The 21673-nt window shown below is 55.9% G+C and overlaps 1 long non-coding RNA gene across 1 annotated transcript in view; it reads left to right on the forward strand.

Annotated features, from left to right (window-relative positions):
* The first annotated feature begins 13082 nt into the window (after window positions 1–13082).
* The window catches only part of LOC136566712 (uncharacterized), a 39061-nt gene continuing 30470 nt past the window's right edge, over window positions 13083–21673 (forward strand). Inside the window, exons 1-2 of the long non-coding RNA XR_010785060.1 lie at window positions 13083–13256; window positions 20491–20891. This is a non-coding gene — a long non-coding RNA (uncharacterized lncRNA). The remainder of the gene's footprint in view (window positions 13257–20490; window positions 20892–21673) is intronic.

Below are 21673 nucleotides of genomic sequence, written 5' to 3' on the forward strand. Positions count from 1 at the left end.
TTGTAATCAGATTTCTGGGAGATAATGCCAAATCAAGCATTTAATCCTGCCTGGATGCAGCCAGGCCAGATGGGGATGGAGCCCTGGGAAGGAGCAGGCAGGCAGGGAGGCAGAAATCCCAGAGGAAAATCCCATTTTTCTGTTTGTCCTCTGGAGGAAAATGAAATGATCTCCCCATTCCTTGGGGTGAGGGGAAGCTGCCACAGGGCCAGGACTGAGATTGTCCCTGGGGACAAGAAATGGCCATGGAAAAGTGGAATTTGGGAGCAGAGGGGATAGAAACACCCAGCCACGGCCTGGGACATGGAGATGGGCTCTGGGGGAGTGACCCCATGGCTGGAGAGGGGATTTGGGATCCTGGGGATGGCCCTGGGCCCCCAGCCCGTGTCCCTGCTATGGAAAAGGGGAGGAACCCCGGGATCACAGCTCCTGCTGGGCACAGGGAAGGTTCATCCCCCCCTTTCCACCCCTTCCAGGGGAAGACTCAGCCTTTGGAGGGGTTGGAAATGTCCTGTGAGCTGCTCACACACAAAATACCAAATTCTAGCTGGGGATCTCTCCCCCCCCCCCCCCACTGATTTTTCAGTAATACCTTTAGATTCCTGAGTTTGATCTTAAAATCAGAATAAATTTTAGGAGTGGTTGGAAGGAAACTTAAGCTGTGACCCCTCTCCAGTTAAAACTTCAAACCCTCCAAATAAATTCTTTCCTTTCCTTTCCTTTCCTTTCCTTTCCTTTCCTTTCCTTTCCTTTCCTTTCCTTTCCTTTCCTTTCCTTTCCTTTCCTTTCCTTTCCTTTCCTTTCCTTTCCTTTCCTTTCCTTTCCTTTCCTTTCCTTTCCTTTCCTTTCCTTTCCTTTCCTTTCCTTTCCTTTCCTTTCCTTTCCTTTTTCCTTTCTCTTCTCTTCTTCTCTTCTCTTCTCTTCTCTTCTCTTCTCTTCTCTTCTCTTCTCTTCTCTTCTCTTCTCTTCTCTTCTCTTCTCTTCTCTTCTCTTCTCTTCTCTTCTCTTCTCTTCTCTTCTCTTCCTCTCTCTTCTCTCTTTTACTTTTCCTTTCTTTTTTCTTTTTTCTTTTTTCTTTTTTCTTTTCTCTTTTTTCTATTTTCTTTTTTCTTCTCCTTTCCCACCCCAACCCCCAGCCTGTATCTGTGGCCCCTTTGCTGCTGTTTTTTGGATGTTTTGGGGTTTTCCAAGCCCTGCTGATTAACGGGGCGACCAGAGAATGGGAAAAGAATGGGAAAAGAATGGGGAAAGAATGGGAAATCCCCCAGTTCCTCCCAGCCCCGGGGGTGGCTGTGCTTGGCACTGGAGGCTCTGCTGCTGCCTGTGCAGGAGCTGCTGCTCCCAGGGCTTGGCCAAGCTCCGTGGCTGTGGAAAAGCCCAGGAATGCAGGGCTGGGTGCATTTTTCTGCTTTTATTCTGGGTTTGGGTTGGGTTTTTTTTTGTGTTTCAGAGGCCAAACCATGGAGGGGCTGCCTGGGACCGGCACCATCGGTGGCTGCTGAGGAGGTGGTGGAGGAATCCCCAGGGAAGCTCCTCTGGAGCCAGGAGGGATGAGCTGGGCTGGAATTGATCCCCAGTGGAGGATGGAGGCTGCTGATAGCTGGGAGCAGGGCCTGTGTTCATCATCAGGGATTCATGGGTGTGCAGTGCCCTTCCCTTTTCCCTTCTCCCTTTTCCCTTTTCCCTTCTCCCTTTTCCCTTCCAGGTCCAGGGTGGGATTCTTGGGGTGTCTGGGCAGAGGCTGGACTGGATGATTCCTGTGATGGTCCCTGTAGGGTTGGATGATCCCTGTAGGGTTGGATGTCCCCTGTGATGGTCCCTGTAGGGTTGGATGTCCCCTGTGGGGCTGGATGGTCCCTGTAGGGTTGGATGTCTCCTGTGATGACCCCTGTAGGACTGGATGACCCCTGTGATGGTCCCTGTAGGGTTGGATGACCCCTGTGGGGCTGGATGGTCCCTGTGGGGCTGGATGGTCCCTGTAGGGTTGGATGTCCCCTGTGATGGTCCCTATGGGACTGGATGTCCCCTGTGATGGTCCCATGGGGCTGGATGTCCCCTGTCTCCCTCCCAGCTGCTCGCGGTGCTCCCCGGCAGCCGGCGGTGACTCAGGGCACAGGAACGGCTCTCGGGGATGCCAGGAACGAGCGGGGCCGGGCGGCCCGTGCCGTGCCGGGGGCTGGGAAGGCGCAGGCGGCTGCGGTTTGCAGGGCAGGGCGGGGACGGCAACCCCGAGCGAGGCTTTGCACGCAAAGGGAACAATAATCCCATTATGAGCCCCGCGGCTGGAGCCGCTCGCCGTGCGCGATGCGCGCCCGGGGCGGATCGCGGCACCTGAGTCACCGCTGGGAAGGGATGGATCGCACCTCCCTCCCTCCCTCCCTTCAGCCTTCCCTGGCACGGCAGCAGCCCCGAGCCGCACACAGGGATGGATCGCACCTCCCGCCTGCAGTATATGGCAGTGATAATTCATGCTATTAATGTATGGTATAAAATATTGTCAAATCCAAACCATGTCTTTTGACCATCCTGGCCAGGAGCAGTGTCCTGTTCATATACATCCGGTTCCCGTACACACGTTAAGATTTAACGTAAGAATAGAAGCTTCCAGGGCGATGATCCCTGGTTTCCCGAGTTGTCAGGGACCACCCGAAAGCGATTATCGCTTTCACCCTGATACATCTGAATACGCAGCTCCTCTGGAGTCGATTGAGGACACACCTGGACGAGGCTTTTGTCCACCTCTGCACATGGAAAGCAACAGCTCTGCATGTGAAGAGACACAAAGAAAATTCTGTCATCTTTGCCTCGGGCAGAATAAACTGTATAAAAACTTGCGAGGGTGAACGGGGGAGACGCTGGCATTTTGGAGGTCACGTCCAGGTTCACCCAGCGCCGATCCCGGGCCTGACGCTCTCTTTTTGGCCGTGATGGTTTCAAAGACCAAACTTTGGTCTCGCAGACAAATTAATAAATCTTTGCTAAATTTTGGATCACTTTTGGCTCATGATTTGATAATTTATAACACGCCCCTCCCTCGGCACGGCAGCAATCCCGAGCTGCAGACCGAATCAATGACTTCTATTCTTCGTGCGCGGCTTTGTTGGCCTTGGCAGCCGCGCCACAGTTGAAGCCTCCCGATGCTCCCTGGCCCCTCGCAGCCCCCCCGTGCCCCCAAATCCCCCTGGAGGCGCTGCGTTCCCGTGCCCCAATCCCCTCCTGCAGGTTCCTCCTTCCAGCCCCAGCCTGGCCCTGGGGAACGCAGAGGATTTGGGCTCAGGGTGTGCTTTTGCCAGGGCAGATGTTGTGTGCGGGGTTATTGAGTTTGGAGAGGAGATTTTGGAGAATCCTGGAATGGTTTGGCTTGGGAGGGACCTTAAATCCCATCCGGTTCCACCATGGGCAGGGTCACCTTCCACTGTCCAGGGTGCTCCAAGTCCTGTCCAGCCTGGCCTTGGGCACTGCCAGGGATCCAGGGGCAGCCCCAGCTGCTCTGGAATTCCATCCCAGACAGGAATTCCCAATTCCCAATATCTGGCAGTGGAAGCCGTTCCATCCCAGCCAGGAATTCCCAATTCCCAATATCCCATCCCTCCCTGCCTTCTGTCAGTTTAAAGCCATTCCCTGTGTCCTGTCCCTCCATCCCTTGTTCCCAGTCCTTCTCCAGCTGTCCTGGAGCCCCTTCAGGCCCTGGAAGGGGCTCTGAGGTCTCTCCAGACTCTTCTCTTTTCCAGGCTGAACAATCCCAACTTTTAATTGAATTCCAGTTATTTTTCAGGTATTTATTGGCTCTCCCTCAGCAGGTTTGTTTAGTCTTGCATGGTCAACCAGCCCTTGAACAGCTCCGTGCTTGTGTCCCTGCTGGATTCCTGGGATCGCTCATCCACGGATGAGCTCCTGCTTCCCTTTTTCCTGGTTCTTTTACCTGAAATCCTTCATTTTCACTGTGCCACCTCAGGGGGATGTTCTCCATGTGCTTCCTTAGGAGCTGTGTGAGGTGGGAAAGGTGAAATCCCATCGGTCCCAGAAGGATTCCAACTCCATTTCTTCAACCCACAGGGTTGTTCCTAATGGGAAAAGAGGGAAAATCCCCGCTGTGGGATCTGCAGCTGGCCCAGCTCCCATTTTAGTGCCTCATTTCTTGTTTTGAGTCTTTTACAGCGTGCAGGGTTTGTGTGAGAACAGGGGGGAAACATTCCTGGTGCGGCCTTGGTTGAGATTTCTGGGAAGTGTTTTTCGTGCCTCATAATCCTGCCAGGGGGATCTCCAGAGCAGGAAATGGAGCCTGAAGGTTTATTTTAACATAATCTTACAAAATGCTGATGATAACTGAAAAGCTTTTGTGTCCAGGGCTGGTTCCTGGGGGGGAATTGTTTCAACCTCTGGCTGCTGCCTCTCGTGTTCCTGCAGGAACATGGAAAACGTTCCTGACCGGAGCTCCCAGCTCGTCTCACACGGTCCCTGAGCTGTGCCTGGGGCAGAAACAAACCCGGGCTGGGGGGGAAGAGAGCCCTGGGTCTGCTCTCCTTTGGCTGCAGAATCATTTCCCTGCCATAAAATCACCAGCAGGAGCCAAGGGAAGGTGAGGTCATAGGGAAAAACACAGGCTGGGAAACAATGGAGGGAGGTGCTGGTAACGGCTGGGGTGGGGATGTCCCACAGCCCGGGGTGTCCCGGGGACCCCCAGCTCCTCCAGGGACCCCCAGCTCTCCCAGGGACCCCCCAGCTCCTCCAGGGACCCCAGCCTCCATCAGGAACCCCTTCTCTTCAAAAATCCCAACTTCACTGGGACCCTCAGTTTCCCCAGGACCTTCATCTCTACCAGGATCCCAACTCCACCAGAACTCCCATCTCCTCCAGGATCCCATCTCCTCCAGGGTCCCACCTCTGTCAGGACCCCCAGCTTCTCCAGGACCCCATCTTTTCCAGGATCCCAACTGCTCTGGGATATCAGCCTCCACTGAACCCCCATCTCCTCCATGACCCCAATCCCATTGAACCCCCATCTCCTCCATGACCCCAATCCCATTGAACCCCACATCTCCTCCAGGACCCCAATCCCACTGGAGCCCCCCATGTCCTCCAGGACCCCAGTCCCATTGAACCCCCCATCTCCTCCATGACCCCAATCCCATTGAACCCCCATCTCCTCCATGACCCCAATCCCATTGAACCCCACATCTCCTCCATGACCCCAATCCCACTGAACCCCCCATGTCCTCCATGACCCCAATCCCATTGAACCCCACATCTCCTCCAGGACCCCAATCCCACTGAACCCCCCATCCTGCTATTCCAGTGCTGCTCCCCCCACCCAGGACACACCATCAGCATTCCCAAACTTTTTTTATTTCTCTTTCTTTCCCAAGGTTTAAAGTCCAGTGAAGGCTGGGGCATCCCAGCTCCTCCCCCCGTGATGTGTCAGGCCAGGCTGGCAGGAGTGGGGTTGGATTTCAAACACAAATCACAGCTCACAACATATTTGGCTTTTTCCTTTCCTTTTCCTGGTCTAATTTATCCCAGCTCATCTCTGCTGGAGGATGGACACAAATCCAGGAGGATCTGCAGGTCCTTTCCCTGAATCCAGCATTGCTGGTGTGTCCCTGGAGGCCAGAGAGCCCGGGAATTTGGGGGACATCTCTTAAATCTTGTCTTGGCGAGGATTTCACCAAACCCCCCAGTTTTGGGCGGAGATGAAATCCTTGGGAGAGCAGGGAGATGAACGCTGACACCGAGGAGCCCCCCGGGCCTGGAGAGTCATTAAACAAATGAAGTGTTAGCAGGAGGAGGCCCCTGCGATTTCGATTGCGTGTGAAACCCCCGGGGGCTCGGTAATTGCTCTGCAGCTCTGGTGGGTGGAAGAGACAAAGGGATTCGGGGGGATTTTGGGGGGATTTTGGGGATTTTTTCCTCCCCTGGTGCAGCCAGCAGCAGCTCCAGCTCTTTTTGGATCCATGGAGCGCTCGGAGGTTTGGAGCAGAGCCTGGGATGGGATGAGGCCCCTGTCCCTGGGGGAGGTGTGGGCAGAGCTCCCAGTCCTCCCAGTGAGCTCCAGTTCTCTCATGGACTCCAGCTCCCAGTCCACAGCCTCTGCCACCGTTGGAACATTCCAATTTCATTGGAGACGTTTTTCCCTCTGAGGTGACCAAAGCCACCTCCCCCCCCACAAAAAACCCCTGCGTATCCCGGGTTGCAGCGGCTCCAGAGAGGTGTGAAATTCCCAAATTCCAGGTTCCAGGCTTGTCTGTGCTCAGCAGGACGAGATCCCACGAGGAGAAGCATCAGGAGCCTCCACAGGAATCCTCAGCTCCGTTTTTCCCAAGCTCCCTGTGCCTGGGATATTCCTTAGGGACACCAACCCTTGGGATCAGCATCTGATCAGCGCTTCTCAGCTCAGGCTATCTGATAATCCCAGCAGGGAAACATCCCTGCTGCTGGAATGCCGCCAGCCAGGAGGGGATGATGGCCCTCCCAGAGCCAAAAGGAACCCAAACGATTTCATTTGATTGTTTAACACAGCCAGGACCAGCCCCACGGTGCTGCCCACAGGGATTCCCGCGGGGAAAGGGATGCAGAGAGCCCCTCGGAGGAGGTGGGAATGGGCCGGGGGGAGGCTGAGATTCCTTCCCTCTGCTCTTTTTCCTTTTTCCTTTTCCCTCCCCCTCTCCCCGAAGCTGTCCCAAACAAGTGCTGCCTTCTGGCACGGCCTTTCCCAGCTGCACAAAGGCTGCCTTGTGCCTCTGAGCTCCAGATGTTCCTCATCCCACAGGAGCTCCAGCGCCGGGTACCTGCTCCCCTGCAGCACCGGCTGGCCTGGCAGGGAGCTCAGCGTTCTGGTCCCAGCAATATTGAGCTTTTTATTCCAGCTCTAATTGTGGTTCTCCCTGAGGATCTCATGGAGGTGTCAGGAATTCCCTCTCCTGTGGCCTCAGGGCTGGCAGGGAGGTGCCTCCACCTCGGGGACACAGGCTGGGGACAGGCTGGACCTGGGTCCCAGGATGAGGGAAGGGATGAGAACCTTGACTCCACGTTTCAGAAGTGATTTATTATTTTATGGTACAAATTAAAATAAAAGAAAATGATATATTAGAACTCTACTAAAAGAATAGAAGAAAGGATTTAATCTGAAGGCTTGCAAGGAATGAAAAAGAGTGATAATAAAATCTTGTGGCTGCTCACAGCCTCGACACAAGTGGCTGTCATTGGTCATCAAGTAAAAGCAATTTCACATGCTGGGTAAACAATTCTCCAAATCACATTCCAGAGCAGCAGAACATGGGGAAGCTGAAGCTTCTCAGGAGAAAAGATCCTAAGGAAAGGATTTGTCATAAAATGTGTCTGTGACAGCACCCTGTCCATGGAGCAGGTGAGCCCAGGGGCTGCACAAATGCAGCTGGGGTCGGGCTCTTGTCCAGGTAACAAAGGATGGGACAATGGGAAACACCCTCAGGTTGCAGCAGGGGAGGCTGAGGTTGGATACTGGGAGAAGCTCCGTGGGAAGGGCTGTCCTGCCCTGGCACAGGTGCTGGAGACCCCATCCCTGCAGGGACTGAAAACCGTGTGGATGTGGCACCTGGGGACAGGGGCAGTGGTGGCATTGGCAGTGCTCAGGGAGGTTGGACTGGGTGATCTTAGGGGGCTTTTCCAACCTAGTCTGTAATTCCAGGAACGCCTTTCTCCCCAGAATCCACATCTGGGGGAGGTGAGGGATGAAGGCACCCAGGGGTTGTGTTTTCCATGGAAGGGATGGAGGAGGAGCAGGTGAAGGAGCTGGTGATGGCCAGGGCAGCACCTGGGGCTGGAGGAGGCTCCTGGTCTGCGGGATGCAGGGTGGGGATGGATCCAGGATCAGGATCTGGATGCAGGGACAGGGCACCGCGGGGCTCTCCCGGCCAGGGGCAGGGAGCGACCCCTCGAAACCGCCCCCATTCTCCTGGGAAACGCCGGGGGCAGGAGCAGGGAATGCTCAGGAGCAGGGAATGGCTGGGGTGGGGAGCGGATCCCGCCCCGCAGCCCGGGCACAGAAACCCCTCTCTGCGGAGCACAAGCGCCTCTCTGTCCCCTCTGTCCTCCCTCCCCTTTAAAATCGTCCCCTTTTGTCCCCACACATTTCCCTCGGTGCCATTGTCCCCCTGCTCCCTCAGCCCACCCGGGGCCACCTGTTTTTAACACGTCCTTTTCCAGGACACCTGATCCTGATGTATTTATTTATTTTCATTGCTGGTTTGTTTTCTTTTTTTCTTTTCTTTTTTTTTTTTTTTTTAGGGCCTATTAAGTTGATTCCTCCTTCCCGTGCCCTGGGAGCCGCGGTTAATGAGTAACCACAGCGAGCTCCGGGGCAGCTGCCTCACACAAACCGACCCGGGAGTTTTTTGGAGCCGCATAAGGGAACGTTTGTTCTGCAGCCTCTCAATGGATCCTTGTGCAGGAGGCAAGGAGTGTGGGGAGAGAAAGGGAGAGACACTAAATCACTGCCCTCCTCCTCCTCCTCGGAGCACAGCTCAGAGCTCAGCCCGGGGGCTGCTGCTGCCTTTTCCTCAGAGGTGGGGGCTGAGGCACCTTGGCGGGTTCACAGAATGGATTTATCTCCCCAGCCGAGCTCATTTTAGGCACTTTTTAGCATTAAGGCTCCTTTTAAGTGGCTTAAGGGTCAAACACTGAGCCCATCCAGACTCTGGCGTGGCAGGAATTGGGATTTTCTGTGTTCCTGTCCCATTGAGGAGCAGGTTTGGCTCTTGGGGTTCATCATTTTACCTGTCCCCTTTGTGGTGATTTTGGGAGCTCACTTTTAGACACTTTTTAGCATTAAGGCTCCTTTTAGCATTAAGTGTTTGACCCTGGTTTAAGGGTCAAACACTGAGCCCATCCAGACTCTGGCGTGGCAGGAATTGGGATTTTCTGTCTCTGTCCCATTGTGGAGCAGGTTTGGCTCCTGGGGTTCATCATTTGTCCCCTCTGTGGTGATTTTGGGGGGTTTATCTGACATTTGCTGTGGGCTTTGAGGCTGTGTCCCTTCCCTGGCTGATGGGGCAGGGTCTGGAAGCTCCCAGGTGTCCCGTGTGACCTTGGCCATGGCACTTAAAGCTCTGTGCCCGTGTCACTGAGCAAACAGTGACACAAAACACAGCTCAGCCCTGCCTTCGTGCTCCTCCCCAGGCTGCTGGGAAGCCTCTTGGGAGCGGGCAGAGAATTCCAGGTACCAAACTGCTCCTGCTTGGAGCGGCTCTCCCTCTCTCTGTGGCTCCATAAAAAGAACTCCGGGAGCATCGAGTCCAAGCTCAGCCCAAACAGCCCCTGTCAAGCAGAGCTGGTGGGGAAGAGCCAGCTGTGCTCCTTTCTGAGGGATGGGGACACCCTCAGTGCCCCGGGCAGCCCCTGCAGTGCCGGGCTGCTCCTGCAGAGCAGGAATTTTGGAACATGCACCCGGAGCCTCCCTGGCACAGCCCCTGTCCCTGCTCCTGGGAGCTGCTCCCGCCTCGCCCGCTCTGCTCAGGGCCTGAGGGGCTCAGACTCCAGGGCTGTGGTGGCAGCAGATCCTCCCCGTGTTCTGGGACAATGCCAAGCTGGGACTGCTCCGCGTCCCTTTGTCCCCAGAGCACAGGAGTGTCCCCAAGGGCTCCCCATCCCTGCTCCAGCTCCCTCTGAGGATTCCCAGTGCTCCTTCCCAGCCTGGGATCCAGCACCAGGCAAGAGCTAAAACCACATTTTCCTCCTCTTTTACAAACCTCGGCTTTGGGGCTTGGGTTTAGTTTTATTTTTCTTTTTTTCTTTTTTAATTTGAGGATTGGCTGCAGTTTTGGGGAAAGATTGGGGCTGTTTGTGTTTTACCTGCCACAGCTCCCTGGAGCAGCAGCTCTTTATTGGCTCCTGCAGCACTTGGCACTCTCAGCACTGGAAAGAAAAAGCTTTTTGTTCCCATATTTCCATATATTTATATGGATTTAACTGGGCTGGGGAGGGTATTTGAAGGTCAGAGGACTCGCAGAGGTTACTGTGCTGGCCAGGCCCTGGGAACAGGGAGCAGCCATCCTGTGGGAACTCATTCCCAGCTCACCCTTCCTTGTCCCTGCGTTTTCCCAGCGCTGCCCATCACTAAACACTTTATTTTCTTGTTTCTCTGGGAAAAAAACACCAGCAAATTCCAGGGTGTGGATTTATGGATGTGCCATTCCCAAGCTGGGGTGGGAAAAGCAGCACGAGCTGGGGCTGTGACCCCAAACTGCTCCACAGAGCATTGGGACCAACACGACTTTGACAGAACTGAGAGATTTCCTGGCTCCCCCTTCCCAGGGCACAGCTCCTGTGGCTTCCCAGAGCTTTCCCTGGTTTCCTGGAGGAGTCAACAACCCAGTCCTTCCTCCTTGGCAATTCCTGGCCATTGGGAATATTCTGCTGGAGCAGAGCCAGCCCATCCTCCTGGTGGTCTCCTTGGGAGGCCTAAAGCCATGCCTGGAGTGAGGAACAAGACTTCCCTTCCCAGCAAAACCAGGAAAACCCTTTTCCCAGGAAAACTCTCTTCCCTTTCCATCAAAACCCTCTTCCCTTCCCAGGAAAACCCTTTTTCCAGGAAAACCCTTTTTCCATCAAAACCCTTTTCCCTTCTCAGGAAAACCCTTTTTCCATGAAAACCCTTTTCCCTTCTCAGGAAAACCCTTTTTCCATGAAAACCCTGTTCCCTTTCCATCAAAACCTTTTTCCCTTCCCAAGAAAACCCTTTTTCCATGAAAACCCTGTTCTCTTTCCATCAAAACCCTCTTCTCTTCCCAGGAAAACCCTTTTTCCATCAAAACCCTCTTCCCTTCCCAGGAAAACCCTTTTTCCAGGAAAACCCTTTTCCCATGAAAACCCTCTTCCCTTCCCAGCAGAACCCTTTCCCCTGTCCCTGGCCCTTGCACTGAGGATTTCCTCCCTTCAAAGCTCCCCCAGAGCTCGGATCCAGCAGATCCAGGGCCCACATTCCCACGTTGGATTTGATGTTTGCAGGGTGACCTCGATGATCCCAGAGGTTTTCTCCAGCCTGGATAATCCTGGGATTCTGTGCTCTCCACGCCACCGTGGAGCTGCAGATCCCTGGGGGACAAAGGACGATTCCAGCTGCTCCCAGTGGGTTTTTCATGCCTCGGGAACATCTGGCTGCCATCCTCCCACCCCACATGGGCGATGCTGCTCCTCCCCTGCCCACCCCGCCCGCCTGCAGCATTCCAGGGCTTTTCCCCGCGGCTCAGGAATGCGGGGCAGGAATGCTGAGCTCTCCAAGGAGCCGGGAAGGGGCACGGCTGGCACTTCCCACAATGCCCGCCTGTTTGCAGGGCCGGGAATGCTGCCCCACCTGGAGCTGGGTCCCGTTCCGGCATCTCCCGGCACCTCCCAGCATCGCGGTGGCACAGCCAGGGCTGGGAGCATCCCAGGAATCAGCGTCGGGCTCCTCTGGGAACGAGCCCTGCAGCTTTCCATGGCAATTCCTGCTCCTTTGGGGGTCTCTGGGCAGCACACAGGGGCTGTGCCGTGGTCCCTTACGCCATCAGAGCTGTGGCAGAGCCGGTTTTGGCTCCAGGGTTTTTTTTTTGGGAGATGATATCTGACAGCTCTGTGTCCTGGAGGCTTGTGGTTATGAAGGAAATGCCACTGAAAAAGGGAGTAAAACTTCAGAATTCTATTCCAAAAAAGGGGAAATTTGCCTTTGGAAATCCCAGGTATCCAATCCCAATGCTCTGTGAGCCCACAGGAGCCCTCTGGACACCCAGCTCAGGTGGTGCTGGATCAGTGACACTTCCCACTGTCCTAGGCTGCTCCAAGCCTCATCCAGCCCAGCCTTTGACATTTCCAGGGATCCAGGGCAGGATAAACCCCATCCCTTGGAGCCTTTTCCCAGCTCTTTCCTCTCTGTGAGCCCCGCTCTGCCTCTTGCCAAACAGGTTTGAATTTCCAGACCGTGGCTATGAAAACGCAGCTCAGCCCCCTCCTGCACAGCACTAAAATATGGCTTTTCCCCCTTTTTAATATCCCCTAAACGATGACCTTTTCCCTCCTTCAGCAGGCAGCCAACACAAGCACAACAATGTGATTTGTGCAGCGTTTCAGCTGCGGTTTCTTCAAGAAATTCATCTGCTCTCGAAGCAATTACGGGCAGGGAAGCATTTCCACTCCGGCTTCGGGCCCTGAAAAGCTGCCAGGAGGGATTTTTTTCCTTCCCCTCCTCTCTCCCTCTTGCTCCCTCAGCCCCCTCCCTTGTCCTAAAAAACTTCTGTGGTTTTGCTTCAGCAGCAGTTCTGGGATGGTGAATCCCAGCCCGGTGCAGGTGGGAAGGGGCTGGATCCGTGTCCCTGTCCCTGCTGGGAGGGGACATTTCCCACCTGGAGCAGGTTTGTGCAGGATCATCCCCCTGAGCAGCACCTTCTGCACCCTTCCCTCGGTCCCAGCTCCTGGAGGGGACACTGGGCACGGTGCCACCCCCTCCTCGTGCCCGCTGTGCCCACAGCACGTGGGGCTCAGAGGGCAGAGGGAACCTGTGGGACACGGCTCCATCCCGTGGGTGACTCTGCCAGCACCCAGGGCTGGGGAGGACGGGCCTTAAATGAGCCCCGAAGTCAACAGCAAGGTTAATTGCTCATTCGTTCCTCGGATGGGTTAATAATTAAGTTAAATTAATAATTGGGAGAATAATTAAACAAAACAATAGCCCATACCCGGCACGATTGAAGCGCTCGCTGGTCGTTCCGGGGTTTTGGGGTTACTCATTCACTTTAGGGCTGGCTGTGCCAGGGATGCAGCTCCCGCAATCCTGTGGAAAACCGGACTTTTCCAGGCAAAACCATCGCTCTTCCCTCCCCTGGAGCCTGGAGAGCGGCGGGGTCCCGGTGAGGAGCCCCCGACCCTCGGTTCCTCCGCGCCCTCCCCTCCCCTCCCCTCCCCACGGAGGGACGGACGGACGGACGGACAGAGGCACGGAGGGAGAGAGGGAGGGACAGAAGTGCAGAGGGAGGCGGCTCTAGGCCGGGGGGAGGAACTACAAGTCCCGTGAAGCCGCGGCGCCCGCCCGCCCTCCTTGCGGGGCTATAAAAGAGGGAATGGCCCGGCCGCCGCAGTCGGAGCATCCCTGGCTGCGGCGGGGCCGCTCCCGCTGCCCATCCCGGCGCTCCCGGGGATATTCCCGGTGGGAGCGGGGCGGTGCCCGGAGCGGGGCGATACCCGGAGCGGGCTGAGGCTCTGCGGAACGAGGATGAGGAGGATGCCGCTCCGGGAGGCTCCGGAAGGCGGAGGTGGGTGCCCCGCTCGGTTCGGGGGTACGGGGCTCCTGCGCCCCGCACGGGGAGGGCTGTGCCGGGCTCTGCGGGTCCCCTCGGTGCCCGCACCCGCTGTGGCTTCTCCCCCTGTGCCATCCCCTTTGTGTCCCTTCCCCTGCCCGGGATGCTCCTGGTGGAGTTTTCCCCTTCTCTCCAAGGAAAAGCGCGTGGCCGCTGTTTTCCCCTCGCCGTTTGCGTTTTTTTTTTTTTTTTTTTTTTGGTGGGGTTTTTTGGGTTTATTTTTAGGGACTCGCACACGGCTTTTCCCTTCCCTGCCGTGGGAATTCTTTCCCCAAAAGTCTCGCCCCGGGGCAGGTGCTCGGGCGGGGCTTTGGGCAGTGCCCGCAGCCCCTCGGAGCCCGGGTTTGGGATGCACAAGAGCACTTTTGTGTGAATCCTGGAAAAAAAAAAAATAAAAAATGAATGACTCCCTTCTTTTGCTGGCTACAACAAAAAGACCACACCAGTCTAGACCTGCAGCCGACGGCACAGACAGAAATCAGCGCTGTCTGCTCCACTCCGTGGAGTGTCCTGGGCAGCTCCAGCCCGGGATCCCTCCGGAGAGCCGGGGCTGCTGCTTTGGAAGGGGAAAGGATGATTGAGGTTACTCGGATAGGAACAAGAGGAGGTTTGATTGCCCGGACATTGCTGGTGTTGCTCGCTGCTGCCGGCTCGGAATTTCCTCGGAAGGCTTTGGAGGCTGCGGGGGTTGCTCAGCTCTTGCTAATTGAGACATCTTTTTATAATCACGGGCGCAGCCGCGGGAGGGAAGTGGGGGCAGAGCGTTGGTGACTCAGGCCTTGGGAAGAGGCTGCGCTTGGCTTTGCCCGGGGCTGTGGGGGGAGATCCCAGCTGCGAAACTGGAGCAGGGCTCCCGAGGACAGCGGCCCTCTCTGCTGGCAGGCAGGTGATGCTGTCAGGGCGCCGAGTTTCTCATTTCCCTGTAGAGCTGAGGGGCAGAAATCTTCCTGGTTCGCCTCAAGCCTGCAAATGTGAAAGCTGAAATTGAAGGCATCACCCCCAGGTGTGGGATCTGCCATGTGAGGGAAGTTGGAGCTCTGATACGGAGACAATCACTTTGTGCTCTCGTTTTCTAAAGCTTTGCTGCAACACCAGCTCTGTCAAGATTTGGGGCTTTTTTTTTAAGTTTACCAGGTGCTTTCCATGTTCAAGTGTCCCAAAACAAAGGTTTGGGAGATATGGCACCCCTCAAACTCCATTTGATGCAGCAGTGATTGCCCTGTTTGGGACAGTGGGGTCACTCTGGCTGTGGGAATATCAATCCTTTGGGAGGAGGCTCCCAGCTGGGTGAAATGAACCCCAAATCCCATTTCTTGTGGGGTGAGGAGGAGGCAAAATACCCCTGTGGGCAGGAGTGGTGACACCTGTGTGGTGTCTCCCGAGAAAAAAGGGATTTTGGGAGGGCTGACCTGGGCAGGGGGAGCAGGCTCAGGTGCTCTGCCCTGGCAGGTCTCAGGAGCTGCAGGTGTTTCTCCTGCCCAAGGGATTTGGGAACAGGAGTGTCCCTGCTCACTCTGCTGAGCCAGGAATTCAAGGCTGTGGAGTCCAGCAGGATCCTCCTGCCTGCTGAGAGAGGGAAAAGATCCCAAATGGGCTCATCCCACTCTCTGGGGTGTTGGCAGGACCTGGTTTGGAGCTGCTGAACTGGGGCTGCTCCCCTTGGCTGAAGGATCCACCAGATCCCTGTGGAATGGCTGGGACCTGCTGGGGAAGGTGGGTTCAGCCCTGAAGGGCTGGAAAATGAGGAATATCCTGGAAAATGAGGAGTGTCCGACCTGGGAAGGTGGGTTCAGCCCTGAAGGGCTGGAAAATGAGGAATATCCTGGAAAATGAGGAGTGTCCGACCTGGGAAGGTGGGTTCAGCCCTGAAGGGCTGGAAAATGAGGAATATCCTGGAAAATGAGGAGTGTCCGACCTGGGAAGGTGGGTTCAGCCCTGAAGGGCTGGAAAATGAGGAATGTCCCAGCAGCCTGGGACATTGAGTGGCCACACAAGCAGAGCAGTGTCACCTGCAGTGTATGGGGGACAGTTCAGGTTTAAATGGGATTTTGGGGGGTTTGGGGTCTCCAAGCTCAGGTGCCACCTCACCTGCACCTGGCTGAGCTGGGCTCAGGGTTACAGGTGCAGAGAGGGCTTGGGGAATGTTGGGACCTGGCTTTTTTTAGGAGGGCTTGGGGAATGTTTGGATCTGGCTTTTTTTGGGATCGCTCTGCCTTTGACATCTGGAAGCCTCCAGCTCTGAGCTGGCTCTTCCAAGGCTGAGCTTTTTTCATTCCCCTCCTGCCTGGTTTTAAATCTGTTCAATCCAGCAGCATCCCTTGTCCCTGGTGGTTTTTAACAGCAGCTGGCTCGGATCTGGACAGTTTTGGACTCAAGCTTCTCCATCTGGGAATTCTCCTGGATAAGGAATGACCCTTAAATTTTCGGAGATCAAAAGTTTAGGGCCACACCCGCCCCGCAGACAGCGAGGGGGATCATGCCAGGAGCACAATGCAGCTTCCTGGGGGGTTTGGGGGTTGTTTGAACTTTAAACAGAAAATAAAAGCAACAAAAGAGAGGCCGAGGAGAGCCCAGGGCTCTGGCAGTGCCCTGAGCTGGAGCTGCTTTACAAAGCCTGGCCTTGTTCAGCCAGGCTGCTTCCACCACCAAAGATGGGTTTAAAACAGAAATGAGGAGGCAAAAAAGTGCCCCGTGTTTGGATAAACACGGCACGGAAAGGCTTTTATTATTTAATAAATGCTGCTCCTTTCTGAGGGGATCTCTCAGCGCAGGATTGGGGTTTGCTCCCTATGATTCCCTGAGGACTCTGTGCCTCTCTCCTGCTCCCGGTTTGATTTTAGCGCTCCAAGGCTTCCCCTTTTTCACATTTTTTTGGGTTTTCCTCCCTCTTTGGCAGCACAGGAGTTGCAGGAAGAGCTTTGCTGGCCTGGCAGGGGGCTCGTTGTCACCTCGGGCCCCTCCCGGGTGCGATCTCCGGCGGAGCTGATGAGGTGCGAAGGCCTCGGCCCGGGCCGTGCCCTCAGCAAGGAACATTTTTCCCATTCAATTGGCTGCTCCTCCTGCCAAGCCGCAGATGTGGGGTTTTTTTAAGGGCTAAAACCTAAGCCTTTAAATAAATACGTTTGATCCCTGGGTGGTTGTGCAGCTTTCCTAAGGAAAAAAAAAATCAATCTCGGAATGGGTTTTGTATGGGGAGCAAACGTCGCTTGCTCGGGTTGTTCCTCAAGCTGATTCCTCAGGTTTTATTCCTGCTTTTATTCCCTGGCTGGGGATCAGACCTGCAGGAAAAGCTTCCGAGGGCTCTGCTGGGTAAAGCTCAGCCTAAGGCAGCCTGGATCAGCAGGGCCAGAGGGGTTTTGGGCCCTGCAGGAGCTTCAGGCTGGCTCGGAGGGTCTGCTCTGGATCTCCTGGATCCTGCTGGGCTCCTGGATCCCCTGGATCTCCTGGACCTGGGCTCCTGGATTTTCCTGGAATTCCTGGACCCGGGCTCCTGGGTCCTGCTGGGCTCCTGGATCTCCCTGGATCCTGCTGGGCTCCTGGATCTCCTGGATCCTTTCTGGATCTGGGTTCCTGGATCTCCTGGATCCTGCTGGGCTCCTGGACCCCCTGGATCTCCTGGACCTGGGCTCTTGGGTCACCTGGATCTCCCTGGGTCCTACTGAGCTCCAGGATCTCCTGGATCCTGCTGGACCTGGGCTCCTGGGTTTTCCTGGATCTCCTGGACGTGGGCTCCTGGATCTCCCTGGATCCTACTGAGCTCCAGGATCTCCTGGATCCTTCTGGATGTGGGTTCCTGGATCTCCTGGCCCCCTGGATCTCCCTGGATCCTGTTGGGCTCCTGGATCCTGTTGGGCTCCTGGATCTCCTGGACCTGGGCTCTTGGAGTTGGTCCTGCTCAGGGTTGGGTGGAGAAGCTGCTCTGGGACCCCGGTGTCACCTTGTCCCCAGTCTGGGATGGCTGCAGTGTCTCTGCTGTCACTGGAACTGCTCCTGCTGCTGCTCCTTTACACTGCGCTCTCAGGCCAAACCATGAGGGGTTTTGGAAGTTTTTCCTGGGTTTGTAGGAGAAAAGATGGTTTTGGGGTGCGGGGTCCTGCTGACAGGCAGGAGGTTTGGATCTTAGGAAAACAGTTTTTCATGGGAAGGGTGATAAAGTTCTGGAGTGGTCTGGGGAGGTGGTGGAGTCCCCATCCCTGGGTGTGTTTAACAAAGCCTGGATGTGGCTCTGGGTGCCAGGGTTGAGTTGAGGTGTTGGGGCTCGGTTGGACTCCATGATCTTTAAGTCTCTTCCAGCCTGGTGATTCTGTGAATTCTGAGGTGCTTTAGGAGCTGTGGGGTGGGAGCTCAGGGGGTTCCTGTGGTGCTGTCCCTGCCCGTCCTCGTTCCCAGCACACAAAACCAGGGCTGGTGGCCCTGGAGGGACAGGAGCTGCTGCCAGCGCTGGCACCTGGGCTGCCAGTGACACCAAGAGGCAGGTGCCTGTCCCTGAGGCTGGGACTGCAGGAATTCCAGCTGACAGGAGCTTCCCTGCAATTCCAGAGCCTGGAGAGCAGGGCCCTTCTCTGATGGGAGGGGTTGGGATGAGATATAGGAGGTTTCCTCACAGCCAGCTCTTCCTTGGGCTTGGTTTGGTTCTTGTTCCAGCATTTCCTGAGCAACTGGAGGGGAAGAGGGAAGGAGGGACCCTGTGGGACTCCATTTGGGGTGGGATGGGGACAGGAGGGTCCTGCTTGGCTGGGCTTGGGGGGGACCCGGCCCCCAGTGGCCACTGGGAGGGAGTGGGAGGTGAATCCATCACCCCAGAGGGGGTTGGGATCTGTGCTGGAGCCAGGCTGGAGGTGAAGCTCTCCAGCCAGAGCTGAGCTCCTCTTGCTGGGCTGTGTGAGGCTGAGGGTGTGCAGAAACCTCCCCGTGAGCTGGGGAGGAGGAGCTGCACGTCTGGAAGTGCCTGGCAGGGCCCTCTCCAGCTGTTTTCCATGGAAGTGCCACCCTCTGGCTGCAGGGGTCCCCGGGGACAGCAGTTCCTGCAGCCCTGGCAGGGTGGTGGGTGTTTAATCCCTGTTCCTGGGACAATCCCTTTTTCCTCTGGATGCAGAAGGACCTGGAGGCAGGAGAAGCTGGCTCGTGGAAGTGGCACCTTGGAAGGGAGGACAAGGACCAGGACATGTCCTGCTGGCAGGGTCTGGGCAGGCCCCTCCATGAAGTGCCGGTGACCCTGACGCCAGCCCTGCGCTTGTCCCAGAGGGGTCTGTGGGATGTGCCCAGCCCTCGGAGGGGGAGGGAGAAGCTTCCCAGCCCAGCGGCCTGGATGGGGAATAATGCTCCCCTTCTTATGGCTTCTTCAATTGTTCCTGAAAATCCTTTTTAAAAGCAGGAAAGTTCCTTCCTTCCTTTCAGCTCCCGGTATCTTGAAGAATTCACTCCATTGTGAGGCCAGGACAGAGACCCTTCTATGAGGGCTCTCCTCGAGCCCCCCTCGCCGTGCCCCCTCCCACCCCATCCCAACAAGCCCCCATTCTCCTCTGAAGAGGGTCCCTCTGTCTAACGCCAAGTAACTCTTAAGGGTAGCATTTATCCCGGGGCACTCAGCTCACAAAGAGTGCTGGAGTGTCAAATAAACTCCCCGCAGCCTGCAAAGAGCAGAGGAAGAAAACACAAAACCCCCTTTCTTTCCACCCCTGCGGGGAAACAAATACGGACTTTGTGCCGGCGGCAGCGGCGCCCTAACGAGCCCGAGCGGGGCTGCTGCGAGCCCGGGTGGCCACGTGAGGGGCTCTGGGGGACTCCAGACCCCCCCAAAATCTGCTGGCTGTCCCCTGTCCCTGCTGCCTGTCCCTGGGGGGACCTGGCACATGGCAAGGACTCCAAACCCCCCCAAAAACCTGCTGGTGGTCCCCTGTCCCTGCTGGCTGTCCTCTGTCCCTGCTGGTTTTCCCCAGGGGGACCTGGCACATGGCAAGGTCTCCAAAACCCCCCAAAAATCTGGTGGCTGTCCCCTGTCCCTGCTGGCTGTTCCCTGTCCCTGGGGGGACCTGGCACACAGCAGGGACTCCAAAACCCCCCAAAAATCTGCTGGCTGTCCCCTGTCCTTGCTCCTGGTTTGGGGAGGAGCTGCTGCTGTGCTGGGGTTGTCACCAGACAGAAGGGACATCCCTGCCCAGAGCTTTGGGGGGCTCAGCTCCTGTTCCCCACAGGAATTCAGCTTGGGAATTGTCACCTCTGGGTGTTTGCTGTGGTTCCTGTGAGGAATCAATCCTGGGCTGTGGTGGATCCAAACAGGAATCAATCCCGGGCTATGGTGGATCCAAACAGGAATCAATCCTGGGCTATGGTGGATCCAAACAGGAATCAATCCTGGGCTCTTTTCCCAAACAGGAATCAATCCCGGGCTGTGGTGGATCCAAACAGGAATCAACCCCAGGCTATGGTGGATCCAAACAGGAATCAACCCTGGGCTGTGGTGGGTCCAAACAGGAATCAATCCCAGGCTATGGTGGATCCAAACAGGAATCAACCCTGGGCTCTTTTGGATCCAAACAGGAATCAACCCTGGGCTCTTTTCCCAAAAAGGAATCAATCCCAGGCTATGGTGGATCCAAACAGGAATCAATCCTGGGCTATGGTGGATCCAGACAGGAATCAATCCCAGGCTGTGGTGGATCCAAACAGGAATCAGTCCCAGGCTATGGTGGATCCAAACAGGAATCAACCCTGGGCTCTTTTCCCAAACAGGAATCAATCCCGGGCTGTGGTGGATCCAAACAGGAATCAATCCCAGGCTATGGTGGATCCAAACAGGAATCAATCCTGGGCTCTTTTCCCAAACAGGAATCAATCCTGGGCTGTGGTGGATCCAAACACGAATCAACCCTGGGCTCTTTCGGATCCAAACAGGAATCCTGTGTGCCAGGAGCCAGTGGGACCAGTCCTGGGCGAGGAAGTAGCCAGTGCTGCCTGGGGGAGCACCCTTGGTGCCACCAGCATGGCCAGCACCTCTGCCCAGCAGCAGCAGCAGGGAGATCCAGCTGGCTCCTGGAGCTTGGCCCCACCTGGGTGCTGAATTTGGGCGTCTCTTGCAGCCCCGCTCTGCGGGATGTGCTCAGGTGCCCCGGCAGAGCAGGGACACGAGGTGGTGCTGCAGCGTCCAGGGTCACTCCTGTCCCTCACCCTGACCTTTGTTTCTCCACAGGTTTTGGGATCCCTGCAGGGACGGCTCCCGTGGGCCCCAGGAGCTGCTGGAAGCCCCTTGTGCCAGCGGTGGGGACACGGGGCAGGAGTGGCACCTGTCCCCTCCCGAGGCTGGATTGTCCCTGGATGGTTCCTGTGAGCCTCGCCTGGGCTTTGGATGCTCCCTTCTGTCAGCAGCTGGAATGGCAGGGCCGTTCCTCCTGCTCCTGCCAAACCCTGTGGATTTACTGCTTTCACATCATCCTGCTGGGACTGGCTCTGGCACCGGGAATCTCCAAGGGAAAAGCAGCACCTGCAGCCTGAGCCTGCAATTCCCTCTTTTTCTGGGCTGCTCTGAGCATCCTGGCTCTGCAGGAGGAAGGATTCCATGCACTGCTGGAGGACAAGTCCTGCTGCTCTGATGTGAGTCAAGAACACGAATTTTTCCTTTCTAAAAATTGTTTTTAAAAGCACCTTCCTGTTGGACTTGTTGGAAAATGATATTTTCCCCCTTGCCCAAACCTGGGAGCTGCTGGGAGGGAATGAGGGAGCAGCCAGGTTTGTTCTGGCAGCTGGACTGGCTGCTTTAATCAATACATGAGGTTTTTAGTGCTATTCCAGCTTGAAATCCCCAGCAGGAGTTTTCTTCCTGGAGTTTTATTGCTGAGGAATGGATAAAAGGTTAAAGGCTGCAGCTTCCCAGGAGGTTTTCCTTTCTTCCCCTCAGGAGGGGAATCCTGTTGGGTTTCCACTCTCCCAAGCCGGTGGTGGCTGCAGGGAGAGTGGGAAACCACCAGGATTACCAGGACCAGGATAGGGTCAGGACCTTGGTTGTGGTTTTTCCCTGATGATCCCATGGATTGTGGTTTTTCCCTGATGATCCCATGGATTGTGGTTTTTCCCTGATGATCCCATGGATTGTGGTTTTTCCCTGGTGATCCCATGGATTGTGGCTCTCCCTGGTGATCCCATGGGTTGGTCCACAGGAGGCTGCTGTGAACCTCCTATGGAAAACCCCTTTTCCTGCCAGGAAATGATGCCAGACTTTGGATTTTGAGGGGACTTGTGCAGGTGTTGTCATCTGGGTGTGACATGGGACAGATGCCCGAGGAGCTGCTGGGGACAGCTGAGAGAGACTGAGGGTGTTTGGTCTGGGAAAGGGAGGATGGGATGGGATTACCTGGGTGGGGAATGAGCTGCTGTTG

The sequence above is a fragment of the Molothrus aeneus genome, chromosome 26, assembly GCF_037042795.1.
Source record: "Molothrus aeneus isolate 106 chromosome 26, BPBGC_Maene_1.0, whole genome shotgun sequence".
NCBI lineage: Eukaryota > Metazoa > Chordata > Aves > Passeriformes > Icteridae > Molothrus > Molothrus aeneus.